Source organism: Eschscholzia californica, unplaced genomic scaffold (genome assembly GCF_041429995.1).
Source record: "Eschscholzia californica isolate CP2 unplaced genomic scaffold, dmEscCali1.0.p SCAF_4, whole genome shotgun sequence".
Classification (NCBI taxonomy): domain Eukaryota; kingdom Viridiplantae; phylum Streptophyta; class Magnoliopsida; order Ranunculales; family Papaveraceae; genus Eschscholzia; species Eschscholzia californica.
Window position 1 is genome coordinate 57,669,451 of NW_028238461.1, and position 23,466 is coordinate 57,692,916.

Genomic DNA, 23,466 nt, shown 5'->3' on the forward strand with positions numbered 1-23,466 from the left:
GATTAGAAAAAATTACCTCATCATTCTCTTAGAACAAAGTCCTCCAATTCTTCGAAAGATGACATGGGATAGGTTAATAAAATTGGCTCATAGTTCGATTACGAAAATAGGTGTTGAACAAAATTGTGTCTCTTCCAAATAAATTGGAAAAAACAGACTTTGATGAGCTTGAAACTATATATGAACATCGTAATCGAATTTACAGAGTCATCCTTTTCCTCCGTCATTTCCTCTCTTCTCATCCCACTCAATTCGACTCACTTTAGAAATTACACCATATTGTGAATCTTCCCCTTCACAAACCAAGGGCATCTGGAAAGAAAACTTATTTTAGACCAACCATCCTTTGATCAATCATGTCTTTATACCAGCAACCAATTTATATATGAATCCCTCCTAATCATAGGAATAGAACATTCAAATTAGAGGGCATACATGCAAGACCATGCAAAAGTACTGTTACTTAGGTCTACAACACCTCAAACTTAGTAACATGGAATCTCAGATTCTCAAAGTACTGCAAAACTGTATACACCATACAAAAAAAAATTGACAGGATTTTAAAATCAAATCAAGTTATACGAATGAAATGCCCATCATCTCTTGGAACAAAGTCCTCCAATTCTTGTTGTAGAAATGCCCATTATCTCTTCGGCACGACATCATGAAATGAACATTGCGAAGAGTCGAACTCTCTTTAACTGAAAATTGTAAAATTGACAATAACAGATAAGTGAGGACGTTAGAAATAATGCTAGATTTTGTAAGTAGCCGCTTTATAATTGTGTCGCGACCATAAAATACCACTAAGTTAACGTCTTTCTCATACAATGTGGGCGACCCAAAAGTACAGAGTGCAAATATCGTCAAACACTATCTAACAGAAAGTAGATGACTTAACCTATAAAACAGGTAATTTTGATGGTTTTGATGTCATTATATCAAAACCATCAAAATTTTGGAACGACATCATGAAATGAACATCGCGAAGAGTCGAACTCTTTTTTAACTGAAAATTGTAAAATTGACAATAACAGATAAGTGAGGACGTTAGAAATAATGCTAGATTTTGTACGTAGCCGCTTTATAATTGTGTCGAGACCATAAAATACCACTAAGTTAACGTCTTTCTCATACAATGTGGGCGATCCAAAAGTACAGAGTGCAAATAAAAGAGAGGATTAATAATCACGACAAAAAAGAATATGTGTGTGATCTTCCCATTTTTGGCCTTTTCCACTCGCAGTGTCTGACACCTTGTACGAGATGTGAATTTCCATGTCAAATACCGATCTATATATTGGCGTCCATGTTACACAGCTTTTTGTAAACCATGTTTTCTTATCTCTATCGTGACCTCTGTGTAACATAATACAAGTCAACAGAAAAAAAAATACCTGCAACGCTAGTATATAAAAGGTCCACATACGATCAAAACTTCGGAAAATGTGCCAAAATGTTCTGGTCTCAACGAAATAAGATTTTCCAGTGCTTTCAGATTTTCTATTAGCTGCTTGTTTCCCATACGTAACAGTTCTACAGTGGTAAGCGGATTTTATACTATAAGAATATGATTACGGTTATTGTGTGTATATATTATAAAAAGTTTACCTGCGTCATGTTTCGCGTTGATTTGAAGAAATCACCATCATCTCTCATTGGCCAGCCTAATGAGAAGGAATCAGATGACCTGAGCAATGTTCAAATGTTTCATTCATGGTTAAAGAAATGAGAAACCAGCAATATATTAATTCAGATCTTAAGTTATGTCTTATCTATGATAATCCAGTCTTTACATACCAGAAATATTCATTCAGATCAAACTCTAAAGTAGTAGGAAGAAATATTAACAAAATAACTATCAAAGAGTTAGTTTTCGATACTTATAACCAAAATATCCAGCTTGACGCAAACAAGCTTACAATTCTTAAATACTAAAATTTTCCACTTTTTGGAAAAAGATGATTCCTCAAAAGTGATTCATGTAGCACAAAAGTTACAAAAATTCAATTCATTGTTTTTCCTGAAAAGGACGTTGTTTGCAACTAACAACTAAGCCTAGAAAGAAAAACAAAATGAAACTAAAACATAGGTGAGCATAATAGAAGAATCAGTGAGACTAATTTACTTGTATCTTATGCTATTATTTTATAAGAAGATAGGCAGAACACAAAACCAAATCTAAAACCAGAAGCTTGATTTTAGTACGTCTTTCTCCGTAAAGATGTACAACCATAAAGCATCTCATATTGAATAAAACCTGCATTCCATAAAATATGTGTTGTGCTAGCCCAACTGAAGTTTAATACATATCGTTAAAAAAATGTACGGAATCCGAACCCAATAATTCTCCTATTTGAATAGAAGTAGTAGAAATTATAATCCCACACAAATCAGATAATCTATCAGGATTCAACTAATTGAATTGAACATTTGAACACAAACCCAATAATTCCCTATTTAAATAAAAGTAGTAGAAATCGTAACCTCCAACACAAGTCAGATGATCTATCATGATTCAAAAAATTGACGTCTACCACTATATTTGAATCTCGGATCCCTGAATTATGGGTATCAACATTATCTTTTTACATGCATAAAAACTCAAACAGATGGTATGCAATACAGTAATGGCACCTGATTATATGAGCAGATTGGGCTTACCTCTAGGGCTACAGAAATGGGTGATCCGTCAAGAAGATTTGAATTCAGAGCTCAGCTCATAAGAAAACACCAAACTAGCCTGAAGTTAAAAAAAAAATGAGATATAACACTGAAATCACTCCATCAAAATACAACTTAATAACAAAAACAACAACGAATTAAATTCGTTGTATCTAAGCACAAGAAAGATAGAAACCAAAATGGTTCAGGAGAAGAAACCTAACGAGCGCAAAATTTCTTAAGAATCACATGTATAAAATAAAAAAGTTGACAAATCTACATAGAACGGTATCTTTATATATAAAAAGCAGTAGCATATATATGCTAGGAAACTATAAGAAACTTAACTGTAAATTTCGAAGGAGAGCCAGAAATAGAGTTGGATTTAAATGTAGATGAACAACCAGCAAGAGACTGAAACGAAAAAGATTTAACGTAAAACAAAGAGATTTCACAACTAATGAAAGATATAGCAGAATTTTTGTATGAAATTTATTACTACCAAGGTAGAGAAGAAATTAGAAGCTACAGTTTTAGGAAAATAGCTAAAATACACCTCAATTTATCGTAAGCTTCCGCTTCTAATATTCACCTTAAGCCACCAAATTGAAGGAACAGGATATTGCAATGAGTTCATTTAGGAAATTTGTCGAACACTTACTGTGTGTCAATGGTAAGCATTGTAGGTCTCAATTTATCTAAGCACAATTAAAAAGAGAACAAAGAAGAAAAATCTAAATCATATTAGAGTTATCAGTGAGCAGTATCAAAGTTATCCTCGATGAATCAGAATATATAAAAACTTAAAAAATTTAGACAGAAAGAGAGAGTGTGTATACCTGTAAAGAATGAAACAGTAAAACACTTGAAGATAAATGATAATTAGAGAGATGAAAAATGCTTACCATATTCCAGGAACATCCAATGAATCTACTCTTAAACGGGGAAAACATTATAGACCTGTAAAGATTGAAACAATAAAACCATAATCTAAAGAAAGAAAGAGAGATGGAGAGAGAAAATGAAATCGAAGTAATATCAGAAAAGAGACAACAAAGATGAAAAACCACAGTTCCTGTAAATATTACGTTACAAAATTCAAGATCATAAATCTATTTCAATCAGAACTCTGATATTGAATTCCAAGTCCAATATGAGAGAAAAAAAATATTTCAAACTAATATACCTGTAAAATCAATAATATAAACCAACTTACCAGTAAAATCAATAATTTAAACCAATGAATCAAAAGTATTATCTTTAACAGAGAAGAAGATTGTACCTGGAGTTGAACCGAAATACACCTATTCAGCCATGAAGATTTGTTGGTAGATTCCACCATGAAGATTTATACTGGCAATACAATTAATGTTATCCATTAACCATGAAAAACCCTAAGAAATGAAGAAATGAAAGAAGAGTGAGTGGGAGTACCAAGAGGCTGACATTCTTCTGCCATAATTCACCATTTCGATTTGGGATGAATTTCTTCTGCCACGATTCATCAAATCGAACTACCAACCAAAGAAACCATTAAAAACAAATCATAATCTAAAACGAGTAGTAAAATGACAATAATAAATGAAGAAATGAAAGTTTTGTAACATAATTAATTTCTTCATCCATAATTTGTCTGAGACGAAAAATGTTTTGTCTCAAACGAAAAAAATATAGTAAGAGAAGGCTACTATAGAGATTAAGTGTGAACTAAGTCTGGTCAGAGAAGCTATAAGTTCTAGGGCTTGAATGACAACAACGACCAACGATTTCAACAATGGGTCAAACTTGAGCTTACCTTTGGTCGATATTCTGCGAAGTTTGTATACCATCTTCTGGTTGGTTTAGGTAACAGTGATGGATCTAGGTATACCAACAATGGGTTAACTCATGTATTTCTTTTAGAAAACCATTAAAAACAAAGAAACAAACCCTAGATCCCTAAACCTAAGTCGAACTACCAACCAAATCGAAAAAATCCCTAAATCGCTAAACCAAAAGGCTGATAACATGTAATTTATTTTCAATACTTATCATCGAAGGATCTTCGTCTATTCAAGATCAAATTAGGTACATTGTACTTACAAGACTTTCATTTTAGAAGAACTCATCCACCATATATAAGTAATTGAAAATAAAACCATTTCGATTTGGTTTAGGTACTTACAAGATCACTCACTGTAACAATGAACCAATGAACACGAACCCTAAACACCATTTCGATTTGGAAATTCTCTGCCATGATTCATCAAAACACCTGAACCTGAAAAGAAACCCATTAAAAAGAAAAGGAATAAAATCCTAAATCAAAGAATTTGAAAAGAAATTCATGAAGAAAAGAAACTGATGAAGAACCCATCCACCACATATAAGTACTGAAAATAAAACCATTTGGATCAAATTAGGTATATTGTGCTTACAATACTTTCATTTTAGAAGAACTCATTCACCATATATAAGTATTGAAAATCCACCGAAAAACTCATCCAGCATATATAAGTATTGAAAATCCACCAGAAAACTCATCCAGCATGCATAATTATTGAAAATCCACCATATATAAGTATTGAAAATAAAAATCATCTGCCATGATTAATCAAAACACCTGAACCTGAAAAGAAAACTATTAAAAAGAAAGGAACAAAACCCTAAATAATCAAACAAAAGAAATTGATGAAGAAATGGAAGAAGAGTGAAGGAGAAGATAAGAAGATAAGGAATTCCATAAATTTCTTCATCCAGTTTTGTAACATCAGGTTATCAATTACTTCATGAATGTTGGAACGTCTGGAGAGTTGTAACGTGCCAGGGATAACGCGCCATGGAAGATAACGGACCAGATTAGAGGGTTTATTCACTTTCTTGTTTGAGTAGGTCAATAAATGAAGGTGGGTAATAGATTTAAAGGTGAGAAACTTGTCAAAATCACGACAGACGGCCGGATTTGTCTTTCGGCTTGTCCCAGTCAGCACAAAACATTGTGTTTTGTTATATAGATATAACAAGATAGAAAGGGTGTGACTGGGACAAAATAAATGAACATGACTGGACCAAATAAATGATATCAATAGTTGGCAACCAATTCAAACACTTTCATCTCTAACCTTTTCCATCCTTCATCTTCCCCTCACTAAACACTTTATTGCCTATTAAGTCTTACTCATTAAGTTTAAAACACCAATTTATCTCAAGTTTCTTCATCTACCCACATGATTTCTCTCTTTTTTTCCATCTTATGGATCTTTCAATTTCTTTGATTTTTTTTAATTAACAGTTTGAGTTTAATTTTTCATATTTGTTCTTTGAGATCTCTCATGGGTTTTCTTGGTTTCATTTTTTTGCAGAAATATATGAAGATTTATTGTACCTAGAAAGCTCAATAATGGTATATAGATTTCAACAAAAAATGAAAGAGTTTTCTTATGGTTGATTCCCACTTAATACATTAATCTTTGTTGGTTTCTTTTCTTCATGTTATGGTGGATGCAAGGTTTCCATCTTAAGGTAAAGTTGATACGAAATTATATCTTTCTAAGTTCTATCTCTTACCATGATCACATCTCTCTAAAAATTAAGTTACTCTTTTTGCCTACATGAAGCATACTTTGTCTTAGGGGTGGGAAAACGGTCCGAGAACCCGAGATCCGGCCCAATCCGCCCGGACCGTTAGTACCCGAAATCCGAATAGAACCCGAGCCGGGCATACCCGGCCCGTTTTTTCGGGCGGGACTCGGGCAGGACCCTCTGCCCGAGTCCGACCCATTACGTCCGCCCGTTACCTACCCGCGACCTGCCCGCCCGTCAAAACCCGTAAAGGTTTGCCCATTATAAACCCTAACCCTTCAATCATATAAATACCCTCACTATTTCACACAGACTTAACCGCCTCCTCCATTTCCATTCTCCTCTTCTCTACTCTGTGAAAACCATAAACCTTTAACGCCTCCACCACCCTCTACCTCCTCGTCTTCTCTTCATACCCTCTCCTTCATCATCTTCTCTTCATATTCTAGATGTAAAAACGGATAAAAACTTTATCTTTGATGTATTTCTTATTAAATCTGAGATGTAAAAGCAGATCTAGAAATTTCCCTTTGATGTATTGTTTTTGTAAATCTGAGATGTAAAACAGTCTACTCTGTTGCAGAAAAGTTCAATGATATAATCTTGTTGTGTCATTTTTTAGAATCTGTTCTAATAGAAATAAATGTGCATTCTAGGGTTTCATTTAGATGAATTGATTATCTTTTGCTTTGCTAATTTTCCACATTGTAAAACAGTAGCTATATGTTCAAATTTGTGAATGGATTTAGGATTGTAAGGTAAAAAGTTGTTCTAATGTAAATAATTCCAGTCAACTTGGTAGTGATATTAACGGACGAATAGGTTAGAGATGTTTCCAATTTTTTTTTGAGTTATGATTCCATATTATTATAGTCCTTTTATTAATTCTTTTATTCTTATGGCCCGCAACCCGACCGCCCGCGTCCGCCAAAGCCCGAGCGGGCTCGCGGGCAGAATCGGGCCGCAGACACTATCTTTACCAAATTAGTCCGGCCCGAAGTGCCCGCAAGATCCGAACGGACAGAGAAGTTCTGAGCCCGATCCGCCCGAACCCGTGAAAAAGTTGTCCGAGCCCGACCGAGCCCGCCCCTACTTTGCCTGTTAGTGCAAATGAGGGAGGACAATGGCCAAACCTGCACCACAACTTTCAATCCATTGGCGGGGTTGCTTTTTTTTTTTTGTTGAAAGGCGGGGTTGCTAATAACAAGGTAATAAATCTAGCTTATAACGTGCAATATTTTGTAGGTGTTTCTATAAATGATGGACTCAGTATTTGTTTTCTAAATTCTGAGTTTATTTTGTATGTTGAACATGACCTTTCATATTCTTTTATCTATCTAATTGAATTAGATGGTAAAACAAGTCTCCGTCTCAAATGCACAAGTTTCCGGCTTTCCGGCTATAAAATATTCATGGATTTGAAAAGAACACTTGTTTTGAGATATGATTTTGTTAAAGAGAAAAAAAAATATGCATTAACTCATTTACAATAAGTACTAATCATTTTCAGATTTGAAATACAAACAAACATCACTTAAAGTTCGAACTTATATGGGTGGTTTGCATTTCTTGCAGTCATGGAAGTCACTTGCTCCATGACCATTAACTAGAGCAGCAACCAACTTCTACACCAACACAACAAGCAAGTGTTGGAGTTGCATCACAAGCAACCTCCACACAAGCAAAACATAGTGGAAGAGAAGCACTTTCGGGGGTTGTACTTTTCTCCTGTTTTCTTTTTGTATTTTGACCCTATCCAGTATTTACTTCGTCTCCTTAAATTAAAAAGCGTCTTTATGATGCAGGACCTATTCACTGCAACTTATCCTGTAGTACGTGTACACAATCCACGCTGGGATGCTGGTGCATCCCATGGCATGGGTTCTTGATGCAGGGGCACCCATCGTGGAGGCTTTTTCCATAGCCAAACCGGGCCATAGGCCGTTCGAGTTATTTCATCTTTATTTTATCGTTCTTGTTAAGTTTATTCGTCTTCTTTAATTCCGCTGCGTTTCTACATCATGTGGTATTCAGAGCCACCAGAGTTTTGGGCGAATGATTCTGGAATTTTTTTTCCAAATCAGTTAATTCAGAATCGGTCATATTCTATTCCTCAAGAGAGTCATAATCAACTAGATTATACTCATCAAGGGATAACGAATCAATGCTTATGCACATCTTGTTTTTCTCCAAATAACTCGTACGATTATCATTGGAATCCTGGAGAAACCTTAAGAGAAAACCCATCACAACCTCCATTTTTTTATTATCCGACATCAACCGCACCACCACCACGGTACCTCCGTACTCTAATTATACACCACAACCTTCGCCTTATCAATATCAACCACCACCAGTGTTTTCTACACCATCACCTCCATCTTATTACTACTCTACATCAACCCCATCTCTTTCTTGTCTTCCACCGTATTCACCAACACCCCCATCTTCCTATTATACACCAACATCACCCTCACCACCACCTCCATACACTTATTATTCACTACAACCACCAATACCGATAGAACCATCTTCTCTTGACCGTTCCGCGACACCAACACTTTTGAAGCAATCCACATCGTTGTCCGAAGAAAAAGTCATTGATGATAAGAAGAAAAAGGATGATTCGATAAAAATACCCATTGAACGAGCTCTCAAATCGGTAAACACTACTGTTTCCACTACGCCCACTAAAGAGAAGACTCCAACTTTCGCTTCCGAATGGGACAACATTAGAGAAGGATTATCTTCGGTTTCGATGTTCGAAGAAGCGTTTGTCGAATACAAGAGAGAGAACACCGAAAAATTTGACCGCATTGATCAGCGATTTGATCAAATCAATGATACAATCAGAGATTTCAACCTCAAACTCAAAGGTATTCGTTCTAACTCTTCCCCGTCTAAACAACAACCGCCTACTAGTTATACACCATTTTCGTCCCAACATTCTACAACCACCACTACTACATCAAATACTTTTCTTTCCCTGGAAAATCAAGGAACCGTTTTCCTCCACCCTAATAAAGTGCATGTTCACCCAACAATAACAAGAGCAAACAATTCTAGTTTATCCATAAACAATGTCCCTCCACATCACCTAAGTGTTGAACCACCATTCATCCCCCTTTACCATACCAGGATTGAATATCAAACCATGCCAAACCGAACAACACACCATCCGCCCGTTACCCATAACCAGGCAGAATTATTCATGCCCCTACACCACCATAACAAGTCAATTGAACCATCGCCAACCAGTTCCATTCACCTAGTTACACCACTAATCCCATCGTTCACCTTTCCTATGGCTACCCAAACCCGGAATAACTACCAGACCTTCCCCGAAGCTTCTCAAAACCTATCAGTCAACCTACTCGTTACCCACACTCCGAGTTCTCCTCTTTACTCAACTTCATACCGTATAAGTGTGCGTTCTTTTTCTCCACATCTATACAATAGACCAACGACCATAAACCATTACTCATACTCTCAACTTTGTGAACACATCCTATCCCTTACCCCTTCCACTATTTTTGTTGATTTTAGAGGCACTTCGATAGAAAATTTAGATTCTAGGCGTGAGGATTTCGATGCACTTCCTTTTGTTTCTGTTGGCACCCCAAGATCCATGCTAACAACCCCGTCTCATCTGTTAAAAGACGACGATAACTTCAAATCCGAAGAACCAACGTTAGTGATCATCGATGAAAGTGTTTCTGCTGGGTTTCCTCATTGAATTGATTGTACTTTTGTTAATGGTGAGGCCATGCAACATATAAAAGGAAATATGATCATTCATCTTCGAGAAATTTTACGATGGTTTGCAATTTTTATTGGATCTTCTCGTAAGGATTCCACTGATGACACCCTCTTTGATATTATAGAAAGCCTTGTTGCGTACTTCACAATATTACAAGAGGATACTCATAACAATACTCAGATTGTTGCAAGTTCTGCAAATTTTCATACTTTTATTTGGGAACCTGGTGATTCGTTTGTTTTTCTTTCTCTACACTTTCTCTCTTCGTATGATGGTCAAATCGTCGTTACGAGTATTTCAGATATTATTGAAAGAAGAGAGGCAGGAATCGTGATGGATTGGAAGAAGAATTTTAAGGTTAGAATTTTCATAGAGGAAAGTATGGTATTTGCAATCTTCTTCATCAAACTATAAGATGACGGGAGATGTCGAAATTTGTTGGGAGATTCTTTCTCACGATCGATCTTTCGAAATTCCTTGCAATATGAGATTGAAGCTAGTGCTATAATCCATAATGGTGTCTTTTGGTTATCGTGCCCCTTCCATGCAAAGTGGGAATTACGGATCGCCATGATAGAATTCATCGTATGTGGGTGCATCACATTATTTTCTTCATCGAATCGGTCCGGGACGAACCTTCTGGGGAAAGGGGAGCTGATGCAGGGGCACCCAGCGTGGAGGCTTTTTCCATGGCCAAACAGGGCCATAGGCCGTCCGACCATGAGGAGTAGTTTTTAGGAAGTCCTAATTTTAGTATGATTCTTAGAGAATCTAGGTTTAGGAAATTATGTTATTTTAGTATTTCCAATAATTGGAAAGGTCCAGATTTGAGTCTAGCTATTTAGGAAGTTGCAGTCTTTTAATTATTTAGGAAAGTATAATTCAAGTCTATCTAGGAAAGTCCAAAATCCTATAAAAGGATATCTAGTTTGTCCATTATCCTCAGATTGAAGAGAAAACCCCTTTGAAGTTTAATAAAGTTTAATATTTTCGAGTTATTTCATCTTTATTTTATAGTTCTTGTTAAGTTTATTCGTCTTCTTTAATTCCGCTGCGTTTCTACATCAGTTCTGGTATGCGCGCAATACCCAACTGTAGCGGTAAGTCATTGGCTACTAATGCCTACTATATTGTAATTATTCATTTATTCTTAACAGTTGGATTTTGCATATTTTGCGTATATGACCTGTTAATTTTAGGGTTATTTCCCTAATGGCCCCCTACTTTGTGACCAGCTTCCCGCCTGGCCCCTACTTTACGAGAAATACCCATATGGCCCCCTTCCGTTATAACACCGTTACTCTCTCTCCTCCATCTCATTTTTTCTCTCTGCCAAGTCACCTATCACGGCCACATCATCATCTTCTCCGACATTGGTCGCCGGCCGGCCAACTTTCCAGCCGGCGACCTTCAAATATTAAAAATATTTTTTTTTATTTTCTCTCTCCTCTTTCTCTCTCTAGATTTTTTTTTTCCTCACCCTCTCTCTCTCTCTCTAAAACTCCGGCGAAGGGGTTTCCCTTCGCCGGAGCTAGGTCTGTTCGTTGAACAGACCTTCAGATAGATCTGTTCACGAACAGACCTAGCTCCGGCGAAGGGAAACCCCTTCGCCGGAGTTTTAAAGAGAGAGAGGGTTAGGAAAAAAAAAATCTAGAGAGAGAAAATAAAAAAAAAAAAAAATTTAATATTTGAAGGTCGCCGGCCGGAAAGTTGGCCGGTCGGCGACTATTGCCGGAGAAGATGATGATGTGGCCGTGATAGGTGACTTGGCAGAGAGAGAAAATGAGATGGAGAAGAGAGAGTAACGGTGTTATAACGGAAGGGGGCCATATGGGTATTTCTCGTAAAGTAGGGGGCCAGGCGGGAAGCTGGTCACAAAGTAGGGGGCCATTAGGGAAATAACCCTTAATTTTATAATAGGTTGGCTGTTACAGCCAACCTCATTTCACATTTTAACGCATTTTCAATTGAAAAGGGGAAACATAAGTTGGAGAGGTGCATTTTTTTAAAAGGAAGTAAAATACTAAAATCGATGGCACAACTCATATCGGTTACGTTATTGTCACTGTTAACTTTATTTAGCCCGATCATTTCCTGTGTTTGGTATTGTTATGTTTATGCATTAAACATCTCTACTATAATTTTATTGTTCTTTTTGTCTCTTATACAATTTGAACTTCATTACTGCATAACCATTTGAAACCTATAATTATACGATGTATGTAGTTTCCTTCCATGGCATCTTTGTAAGGAGCGTTGCCAAATGCAGAAGCTCCTGTAGGCGCTATTAACATCTAATTGTTTGTTATAAGAAAAATCTATATGTTTAATGGAGTTCGTCTTTTGTCGAGTAATCTATTTTGTTTCCTTCTCAATTTTGCAGGAGAATGCGGTGGTTAAAGCATTTGTATTAGCTTGAGCCGCAATCAAAGCATCTTTATTACTCTCTATAGGTTTAGATTTTAAAGTCCGACAATCTAACGACGCTTTGGATCTTCTCCTAAATCTTTTGTTTGATTTGTGTTAGTCAGAGGAGATACAATAATTGTGATTACAGAAATATTATCGTTGCAAATTAAAGGCCATTCATTTTTATGAAGGTCCACCACTTTATAACAAGTAAAATGTTCAACGGAAGCGTCTGTGCCGGAGGCACGGGTAATGCCTAGTAAAGAGATAAGAAATAAATCTAGAAAAAATAAATAAAGAGAAATTTGAACCAATTTCGAATTTTTGAAGAGAGAAATTCAAAGAGAAATATTTGTTGAGATTGGAGAGAGAAATAGGAATTGGAGAGAGAAAAATTCTAAATTAGTTATAAATTAGTTATAAATTGGTTAAAAATTTAAGAGAAATAAGAATTGGTTAAATAAAGGAAATAAATCTGGAAAGAGAATTAGAGAGAGAAAATAAAAGAGTAGAGAGAGAAAGTAAAAAAAGGGGAGTGGTAAATCCCGGAATTTTCAGAGTGGCGATTTCGTAATTTTTCTGGGTGGCAGCTTCCGTAAATTGGAAAAGAAACACGAGTCTTACGGTAATTTCCCATTTCAATCTGACGCATTGGACCCCTTTTACATTTTTGGATATGATTGGACTGGACCCTTATTTTCGGCCAAGTTTTGGACCCAACGCCCATTCCCTCCTTTTTGTTTATACCGTCAAGCAGTCAACCAGCAGGAGAGGGCGGACTAGCTTAGTTTGGAAGGATCAAAATTCTCTTCTTTTAGTGGATCCCCAAATATTTAGGTGGATCGTGGAATGCAATCACGGAGAAAGGGGGAATAAATTGCTCTGAGGTGGAGCGATTTTTTTTCCCTTCCTGACACCACCCTTAATCACTGTGCCGACAGTTTCTTTTGGCAATTTTGTTCGGTTTAGAACGGTTACCACCAAGCATTGCATCGTTCTTTTTCTTTTTTCCTCTTTCAGGAGGCTTAATGATGGAGATTTAGTCTCCTTCCATCATTTAAATTCTATCCTACTCTGTTTTCTAACTACTCCTTATTCATCAATCATGGACTCTTTAACAAATCTTCCTCAATACTCAGAGAGAATACAAATATTCATCTCCTCAACCCTCTTGAACTACTAATCATAATATTTTGCAGATCTATGAATGGATCCCTCCTCAACATGGTGTGGACGGTAGAAAATCACACAATTAGTAGATCGTCGATTGGTGGGCCACCGACAACTTGGGCTTTAGACCTCGAGGTGGACGAAGTTCCGGTTGGACCTGTAGACAGACAAAAACAAGTAAAACCGTGAAGTCTTGGGGACACCGGGATGGTGTCTTGCCAAGGGCACTCCGACGGTCAAGTCAGCAAACTATAAAAATAAGTATTTAAACGATTGAATGCCGAGGGTGTCACCGTGTTGTATCGTCGGAGGGTGGCTAGACTCGTAGAGTGGCCGGAGCTTCGACTCTACGGGATAGTTGATCGGATTGATCTCCTGGAGCAGGTCGAGAGGTCGTCTCGATCGGAGATTCTGGATAAGGAAGAAGTGGGATGTAACAGGGACTTGAGAAGGACTTCGAGAGTGATGGAGCTTGAAGATGTAATATCGCCGTCTAGAGTGATCCCCTAGAAGATTATCCTTCAAGTTTTCTGGAATTCGAAGGTCGATTATCGTCGTCTAGAGCAATGAAGATACTAAAGATGAGAGAGAGAAGAGTGTTCAGTCGTTTTCTAGCTGGTATTCGATGTCTTTGGAGTCTGAGTCTCCTTCTATTTATAGGCGACTGATGGACTCGTGGAGTCTGTTAGATCCGAGATAATTGGGGTCGAGGGTGACCTCAAACCCTAAGGGAGACTCGTTCTTGGCAGTCGATCTGTCACTTGGAGTAACTCGATCGTACGATTACGCCACCTCAACTTTAGGCACTTCGTAGTCTGAGATCGCCTAACGGTACTTAAGGCGACGTGGGGTTCTAGAGGGACTTCGTCAAATGGGTACGTGGCGAGGTCTCTGGAGTTGAGGTTGACTCGGTATCCGGCAGGCTCGGTTGAGGGCGACCAAGGGGTGCTTGGAGCATTGTAACCTTTGATGGGTTATTGTTCGTCTAGATGGGCGTTCGCAAGAGCTCAGAGCCAGTTGGACCTCTAGTGGGTCGAGTAACACGTTGGAGAGTGTCCAACTAGTAGGCAAGTTGGTCCCAAGTGCAAAGAATACTGGGCCCAGGCGGCGTTTAGCCAAAGTGGGCCTAAGACGATTTTTGGCCACTACAGTTTGTCCCTCACTCTCTAAGTTAGTGATTTGCTCGCTTAGAGAGTAGATTTCGTATTTCCGAGGAGGTGTCGGTGTTTAGCGTTCGATCGGGGAAGTTCCGGTATTCTTGAAAATTGTATGACGTGTCCCAAATATGTTCCCTCGTCGAACATATTGATTGTCTGACCACTTTGAGTGAAATACGACTTGGTGTCGAAATTGGTCTTTGATCTTATAGAAATTAAAAATACGCCAACATTCACAGATCCATTAAAAAAAATACGCGAAATTAGTCGGACGGATCTTGCCCAAACTACCGAAAGGTAGTTTGGGGGAACCTCCAAAATTGCCCACGGTTAGTGGGTGGTGGAGGTTTCCTCCAAACTACTTAAGGTAGTTTGGGGGAGGATTTCCCCCAAACTACCTGACGGTAGTTTGGAGGGATTCCTCCAGACTGTCTTTCGGCAGTCTGGAGGGTTTCTCTCCAAACTACCGTGGGTAGCCTGGGGGACTCCTCTAGACTGCTTCATGGCAGTTTAGAGGTTGACAATAGATTTTTTTTTTTTTTTTTATGTAAACTACCCATCGACAGTTTGGAGGGAAATTCCCTCCAAACTGCTTAAGAGCGGTTTGGAGAGAATTTCTCCAAACTGCCCATTAGCAGTTTGGGGGCAATTCCCTCCAAACTGCCATATGGGCGGTTTGGAGGCAATTCCTCCAAACTGCCTTAGGCAGGTTTGGGGATGAGTTCCTCCAGACCGCCTAAGAGCAGTTTAGAGGAGGGGTCGGGACATTGTTTCTGTTTAATTTTTTTTTTATTATGTATTGTATACATATAAAGGTGTACATATATATAAACATACATATGTGTGTATATATATATATATATTTGTGGGTAATATATTTATAAAAATCAATGTGTTTTGAAGTTCATGAAATTTTGGCCTTGGAGTTGCCTAGAGCAGTCCAGATGGTTTAATGATGGACTCAGTCAAATGGGAGAGTTTTGGTAGCTTTAGATGTTCAACTATATGTTGGACTCGAGCCGACCACACGCTTTATGTTAGCGGGATTTTAGTTTCCCTAAAAAGATAAAACATACTCTAGATGGACTTAGTGTCGGCTTGACCTATTTGAGTAATATGGAAATACTTATCAAGCTTTAGACTTCGCAAATACCTATTAAACATATTTAGCCGGGTGATCGACATACCTCTTTGTTTGGTGTGGATTGTATCTAAAAAATTCCATGCTAAGAAGGTCCCCTCTGACTATTATGAGTAAATCATTCAGTCGATGGCGAGCTACTCGACGAGTTGAAGGTCGCTTATGAAGGGTTCAAGGCAGAGCATAACACATGTGAGTTAGACCTCGTTGAGATGGAGAACCCTGCTAGATCGTGTGTTCGAGACAAGACGATGGAGAATGAGAAAGGACTTCGTACATAATGAGATGTAGCAGGAGAGTGAACACTCTAGAGAGTGTGGAAAATGGCCCATGTTGTTTCATCTTCTAGACATGTATTGAACGTCTTTGATGCGTATGCGACTTTAGACGCCCATGGGGCTTTTATGCGATGTCTTGTTGTTGTTCTAACTTTCCTTTACTTGGTTTTTATCAGTAGAACTGTAGTATTGAACATCAGGATATTTGCAAGGGCGATGATCTCTTCAATGAATTTTATGAGTTAAGTTACACAATAAAAAAATTATTATAAGGAATATTGCAAACAAGCAAGAATGAGTTGAGTAAGAAGTATTACAAAGTAATTCAGACTTGAGGTTTGTTATCTCGAGCTTAGTGGCGAGAATTTTGAGGAAGCTCTTCTCGAGCTTGACCTTCGAGGTTGTTCTGTCATCTACTGAGTTGGCCCAAGGGCTAGCATTTTCGAATGCGTTCATCTAGAATTGTAGACTTTTGAGACTTTGTAGTTGGAGTCAGAGTCGAGAGCCTTAAGGCGTCATTCTGCTATGTAGAGCTCGAGGGTGAATTCTTTCAAGAAGAGAGTGAGATCTCGAAGCCGTTGTGTTATTTTGATGACTTTGAGGTCTCGAGCTTTCATTCTCTTTCGGTAACACCCGAGGTATTTATATTCCCCAAGATGTATCTATCTCGAACCTTCCTTAGGCCGGGTGGAGTCTCGGAGACGTCTCGACCCGCTACAATATGTAGAAAGAGAATTAGAGGAAGGGAGATTAATGGCGCCTTGTGTGGATCATGTGGGGGGTACAAAAAGGTATGTAGTATTGTAGTGCTCCCTTTAAAGCCGGTTGAAGTTCGAGCGTGAACCTCGTTGCTTCGTTTGAAGCGACAGTAAGCTTCTTAGAATTTTTGTTTTTTCGTCGAAGTCTTATATTCTTCATCTGAAGTATGAGGTCGATAGCTCTAGTCTTCTGTGTGGCTATGTTGGAAGTTTAAGCTTGCATTTCATGGTATTATTTGTCCCCTGTTAGGCCAGTTGGAGCTCGAGCGTGAACCTTGCTGCTTCGTCGAAGCGACAGTAAGCTTCTAGAAATTTTTTGTTTTTCGTTGAAGTCTTATGTTCTTCGTCTGAAGTTTTAAGGTTGATAGCTCTAGTCTCCATTTAGCTTTGAGGGAATTCGAGCTCGCATTTTAGGCACCATTTTCCCCCCAGCCTAAGTGCAGAACATTATTTTCTGGACTTAGGTTGATTATTTGCTGGCTAGCTTCGGTGGATGGGTGAAGGTTGTGTTTCTCCTGTTTGTCCACGAGCTTTGACCGAGCTGCACACACAAAAGCGAAGGTCGACGGCAACACCACCAGCCCTCCGGCGCACAAATTAGTGATTTTCTATCAACAAAGAATGATAGAAATAATGGGTGAAGACATTCAATACTTCCTGTTATCAGTATGGGAGTCGAGATGAATATCGATTAACCTTGTGTGGAGTCTTGGATAGCGCAAGATTCAGGTCTGGTTCCAGCTAGGTCGTGCTCCCAAGGGGCTATTTGATGTTTTTTGCCCCAGATTGTAGGTGTAGAATGTTTCGTGCCCTTTAGCCTAGAAGTTGAATCAACTTTTGCAGACTGTTGTCTCTAAAGTCGACTAAAGTTGGTGGATGATGGAGGTGTTGTTTTCCAGCCATGTTTGTCCCCCGGTCGTGTTTAGTCGCTCTGCGATTGGGTAAGAGGGGAGGTTGATGGTGGAACCATCGACCCTCCAATACAAAAGTTACTCAGTAGAGTTTTTAAGACAGTGTAAACTTTTGAGGTAGAATTTAGAAGGTTAGAGATACACCTCTGGCGAGACGTTTGTTGTCTGGGTAAGATGCTCTAACCTGCAAAAAATCGAGCTAGAGGGTTGGTCGGTGGCGTAGCCACCGACTCTCCGATGCTTAAGTCAGTAAGTTTATTCCAGATGAAATGTAATAAAAACAGTTTAGAGTTTAGAAATGGTACAACTTTAGATGTGCTGCATTCCAACTCTTATTAATGTTGAGTCCATCTTTGACTTGCAGTTTGTCCACCTTGCCCTACTACTCAGATGGTTCGATGTTCATGTTGTAGTCTGGAACTCTGATGCGAACTGGTCTGTTCGGCAGTTAGACCTGGTGGATCAAGTGGTTTTCTGTCGTCTCGTGCTTGAGGTCGCCTTGAGGTAGTGTAGGGCTCTAAGTGTCCGCCATCTGACCTACGATCTGTTCGTCTCAAACGACGTTCTCGAGACCGCTCGTCGCTAGGGTAGTGTCTATTTTGATGGTACTTGTCTTCTTCCCAACGGATTGCTACCCAAACTCGAGCTAGGACATCCTCCATGGTGGTGCAGTTGAACTTGGTGAGTTCTTTGTAGAGTTCACTGTCTGGAAGTAACCCTTTTCGAAATGCATCCACTACCGCCTCTTGGTTGCAATAGGGGATCGAGACTTTCTCTCTGTTGAACCTCCCTACATAATCTCTAAGTGGTTCACCTCGCCTCTGGCTAAGTCGGTAAAGGTCTCCAGAGAGCTTCTCTAACTTCTTACTACTCGCGAACTGTTCAACGAACGTGTCTGTCAACTGGGCAAATGAGGCGATGGAGTTGTTCGGCAAGTTGGTGTACCACTGGAGAGCTGGACCAATGAGGCTCGACCCGAAGCTTTTGCACATGCAAGCCTCTCTAAGGTCCCTGGGTATGGCTGCAGTGAACATCCTTTGCTTGTAGGATGCAATATGGTCGTCTAGATCTGAGGTGCCATCATACATTCTCATACTTGGGAATGAAAACTTCTTCGGAATCTCCACTAAGGCGATAGCGTCGACGAAAGGGGAGTTTGCATAACTCTGTGGTAGACTCTTTCTAAGGGGGGGTTAAGACTCTTGGAATGCGAGTGATCAGAGCCTCCATATCCGCCAATTTTTTAGCCATCGCCTGCTCCAAGGGGGTTCCTGCAAAGCCAGAGTTTAGACCATCAGTCAACAGACTAAAGGGTACACTAGTAGGTAGTAAAGTAGGAGGAGTAAGGGAGGATGAGAAAAGAGGGGCAGTCATCGACTGCGATTGTTGATTGGTTTGAGCTGAGCTTTGGAAAGATGGTAATAACGTCGTTGTCGGAGTCGTAGTATTAGTCACTGGATTCGAAATCGAGACGCCAATGGTGCCAGACTGGACGGTTGGTTGGCTAGAGGAGTTTCCTGCTTCAGGGGTCACCAAGGATTGCATCGGGTTGACTGGAGTTCGAAACCTAGGTCCTGTTGGATACACCATGGCGAGTTCAGTAACTTTTTCTTGAAGTAGTTGATTTTTTGCTCGAACCAGAGCATTCTCCTCCTCCAAGGCCTTAAATTTTTGGGCATTTTCTTTCATCTGAGCAGTGAGTTCGGCGATCTGGGTCGAGACATCGTTTGGTGAGGCTACCATTCCTTCTTCCATTGATGAGGTCGTTTGAGATGTTAGTTGAAGGGGCCCCACGGTGGGCGCCAAACTGTGGACGGTAGAAAATCACACAATTAGTAGATCGTCGATTGGTGGGCCACCGACAACTTGGGCTTTAGACCTCGAGATGGACGAAGTTCCGGTTGGACCTGTAGACAGACAAAAACAAGTAAAACCGTGAAGTCTTGGGGACACCGGGATGGTGTCTTGCCAAGGGCACTCCGACGGTCAAGTCAGCAAACTATAAAAATAAGTATTTAAACGATTGAATGCCGAGGGTGTCACCGTGTTGTATCGTCGGAGGGTGGCTAGACTCGTAGAGTGGCCGGAGCTTCGACTCTACGGGATAGTTGGTCGGATTGATCTCCTGGAGCAGGTCGAGAGGTCGTCTCGATCGGAGATTCTGGATAAGGAAGAAGTGGGATGTAACAGGGACTTGAGAAGGACTTCGAGAGTGATGGAGCTTGAAGATGTAATATCGCCGTCTAGAGTGATCCCCTAGAAGATTATCCTTCAAGTCTTCTGGAATTCGAAGGTCGATTATCGTCGTCTAGAGCAATGAAGATACTAAAGATGAGAGAGAGAAGAGTGTTCAGTCGTTTTCTAGCTGGTATTCGATGTCTTTGGAGTCTGAGTCTCCTTCTATTTATAGGCGACTGATGGACTCGTGGAGTCTGTTAGATCCGAGATAATTGGGGTCGAGGGTGACCTCAAACCCTAAGGGAGACTCGTTCTTGGCAGTCGATCTGTCACTTGGAGTAACTCGATCGTACGATTACGCCGCCTCAACTTTAGGCACTTCGTAGTCTGAGATCGCCTAACGGTACTTAAGGGGACGTGGGGTTCTAGAGGGACTTCGTCAAATGGGTACGTGGCGAGGTCTCTGGAGTTGAGGTTGACTCGGTATCCGGCAGGCTCGGTTGAGGGCGACCAAGGGGTGCTTGGAGCATTGTAACCTTTGATGGGTTATTGTTCGTCTAGATGGACGTTCGCAAGGGCTCAGAGCCAGTTGGACCTCTAGTGGGTCGAGTAACACGTTGGAGAGTGTCCAACTAGTAGGCAAGTTGGTCCCAAGTGCAAAGAATACTGGGCCCAGGCGGCGTTTAGCCAAAGTGGGCCTAAGACGATTTTTGGCCACTACACATGGTACCATCAAATTGAATGTTGACGGTGCCTACGTAGAGACACACGCATCGGCAACAACAATACCAAAAACAGTGAAGGAGAAAATCTAGGAACTAATGTAAGAAGCTTCTAGCCAAATCGGCTATTCACAGTGAGTTAACGGTGGTGGAGTTGGGTTAGATTTAGCACAAGATCTAGGGTTTTCACGTTATATAGTGGAGACTGGTTCCAAAGCCTCTGCATCCTTCTTATCGGAGAGATTACACGACATCCTTTGGAGATTAGGGAATGAACTCAGGCGTGCACGAGGGAGAATCCAGGCCTTACAAGTAACCATACAATTCACCAGAAGAGCAAGCAACACTGACATGCATGACTTAGCGCATTCAATTTAAGTCCAAATTTCGGCAACAAATATTACTGCCCCTTTCAAGTTTAATTTTTATTTGTTTAGTCCCTGATGTAATGTTACTTATTTATGGACTCTGCTCTTCGGCCAATGAAAGGTTAATTCAACAAAAAAAAATGTAATCACGTTAATGTTAACAAAATCAATTTATAAAATGATTTATTTTTCTGGACATGTATGACTTATCTCATTGCATTTATTATTTTATAATTTCAAAAGTTGTTGAAAAGAATATTAATCATAAAAATATGATATGTATTTTTGTATCAATCTAATTCACAAATAAAAATAGATTACTCTAAAATAATCTTTAGGATAATTTTGGTGGTCTTTAAGTTTTAGGAGTGCCCATAAAATATTTTAATGTTGTGGTGATCCAAATATTGATTATCAGTTCACTAAGTTAATAAATCGAAAAAAAATTCAAAATCCGACGGATCAACTTCATCAGGCAAATAGAGTTCCACGAAAGAGAGCACTTTTCTCTACGAGAATAATGAAAGAGACATAGTTGAAGAAAGACATACGTAGATTAAAACACAAGAGACAAAATAACAAAAAGTCAATTTAGTGGATCAGAAAATTGGGTCGAAGTCTCAATTTTTTATTTTTTTTTTAAGTTAAAAGACAAGCCTTCATAAAAAAAAAAGTTAAAAGACAAGTTATATTTTTTTTTGTTAAAAATCCAAATTATATATATATATATTTGCTAAAAAGTAAATATTTGAATTTTGTTTGATTTTAGTAAAGGTGTTGCAAAGCTATGGTAAGGTTTCAGAAAGTTGTTTTAAGGTTTTGCAAGGCACTCCAGAGTAGTTGTAAAGTTGTCGCAAGATGCTTCACATTGTAAAATTGTCGCAAGACGTTACAAAACTGTCACAATTAAAAAAGTCTTCCACGGAATTTATTTCATGGAAATAAGAGTTCTTTCGTTTGATAGTCATTTATTATTCCGTGGAATTACGAACTCTGTTATTTGGTTGACAACTAACTTCTCCGAATATAATATTCAATGAAGAGTTTTTATTTACTCCTTATGTAGTCAAAATGAATTTTTTTTTCTTTTATGTTACCAAAATTACATTTCGTCCTTATGTTGTCTAAATTACATTTTTACCCTTATCTCACTTTGATTTATACGAGGGCAAAAATGTCATTTGACAACATAAGGGTAAGATGTCAATTTGATATTATAAAAGGGTAAAAATTTAATTTTAGCTATATAAAGTCAAAATGTCATTAACAACTTTGTAAACATGTCATTTGGTAAAAAGGGGAAAAATGTCATTTGCTCAATGTATAAGTAAAAGTTTATTTTGCTAAAATTTTATGGGTAAAATGTCATTTAGAACATATATGGAGATAAATATTAAGTTTCAAGTATTCGAATATATTAAAATATTTTTATTTTGATTTTTGACTTTCCACAGAAACTAATTCTTAAGGTAGAGCGCAAGGAATTAAAAGTGGGTTATTTTATGGAAATAGATTCTCTAGGGAATTAAAGTCATGGAATTATACTTCGTATCAAACGGTGAAAATACCTAATTCTATGGAAATTCTTTTATTTCTATGGAAATAGAAGATATCAAACACACCCTAAGAAAAATTGACTTGTCATTTTAGTGAGAACATAAATTTTTTAAAAGAGTTTTGACCAACTTTTGGGTAGTGGATGTCCCAGACTCCTGTGGTCGTCACAATTTATTGTTACAAAAAAATTTCTTATTCATTGCTTGTGGGATTTCCTTTTCCCTTCCTGCATGGACCCACCCAGAGGTCTGTGTGTCTCAGTGTTCTGCTGTCCGCCACGTTTTATTCTCCTCTCATATCCAACGGCTGATATCTAGTCAAAACCTCTTATCGATTATAATCAATCGCCTTGACTTGGTTCCATTTTATATAATTTCTACCTTTGACTGGATTTTATCTTTTATTCCTCCTTAGCTACTTTATTTGAAAAAACTGTCTTACCCCTTAACATTCGCTTATTCACGGAAACACCCCCTTGGTTTCTAAACTTGCAAATAAACTCACATTGATCTATTACTGCAATTTTCTTTTTTTTGTTAAGGATTACTGCAATTTTCTTTTGTTTGTTGAAAATATGGTCTATTACTTACCCATTTTATTTTTGAGTTAATTCTCTTTTTCTCTTGATAGATTTCCATTTTTGATAGATGATTAACTCATGTTTAAATTCAGAGCAGGTCTACGTTTGTAAATATCTAACCGTCCAGAAGATTGATCCGCATCATCTTATAACACGTTATCAGTACGGTTCGCTATATTGTGACGTAGATTTGTTGTAAACAATCTCACATCAATAGTGAGACAAAATGAGGGTGTTCTTCTTAAGAGATTA

General features: G+C 38.6%; 1 long non-coding RNA gene across 9 annotated transcripts; it reads right to left on the reverse strand.

Annotated features, from left to right (window-relative positions):
• Positions 1–212: 212 nt before the first annotated feature.
• On the reverse strand, positions 213–5,498 carry LOC147546818 (uncharacterized). 9 transcript variants are annotated; one of them, XR_015224156.1, is made up of 11 exons: positions 5,082–5,498; positions 4,829–4,924; positions 4,099–4,178; positions 3,947–4,017; positions 3,570–3,624; positions 3,221–3,362; positions 3,013–3,078; positions 2,665–2,743; positions 1,612–1,690; positions 1,398–1,536; positions 385–701 (listed from the first exon to the last, which is right to left on the reverse strand). It is a non-coding gene; the product is annotated as an uncharacterized LOC147546818 (long non-coding RNA). The 9 variants fall into 9 exon arrangements; XR_015224155.1 differs by having other exon boundaries at positions 3,257–3,362; positions 5,082–5,497; XR_015224154.1 differs by lacking the exon at positions 3,221–3,362 and having other exon boundaries at positions 4,829–4,918; positions 5,082–5,496.
• Between the last annotated feature and the right edge of the window lie 17,968 nt (positions 5,499–23,466).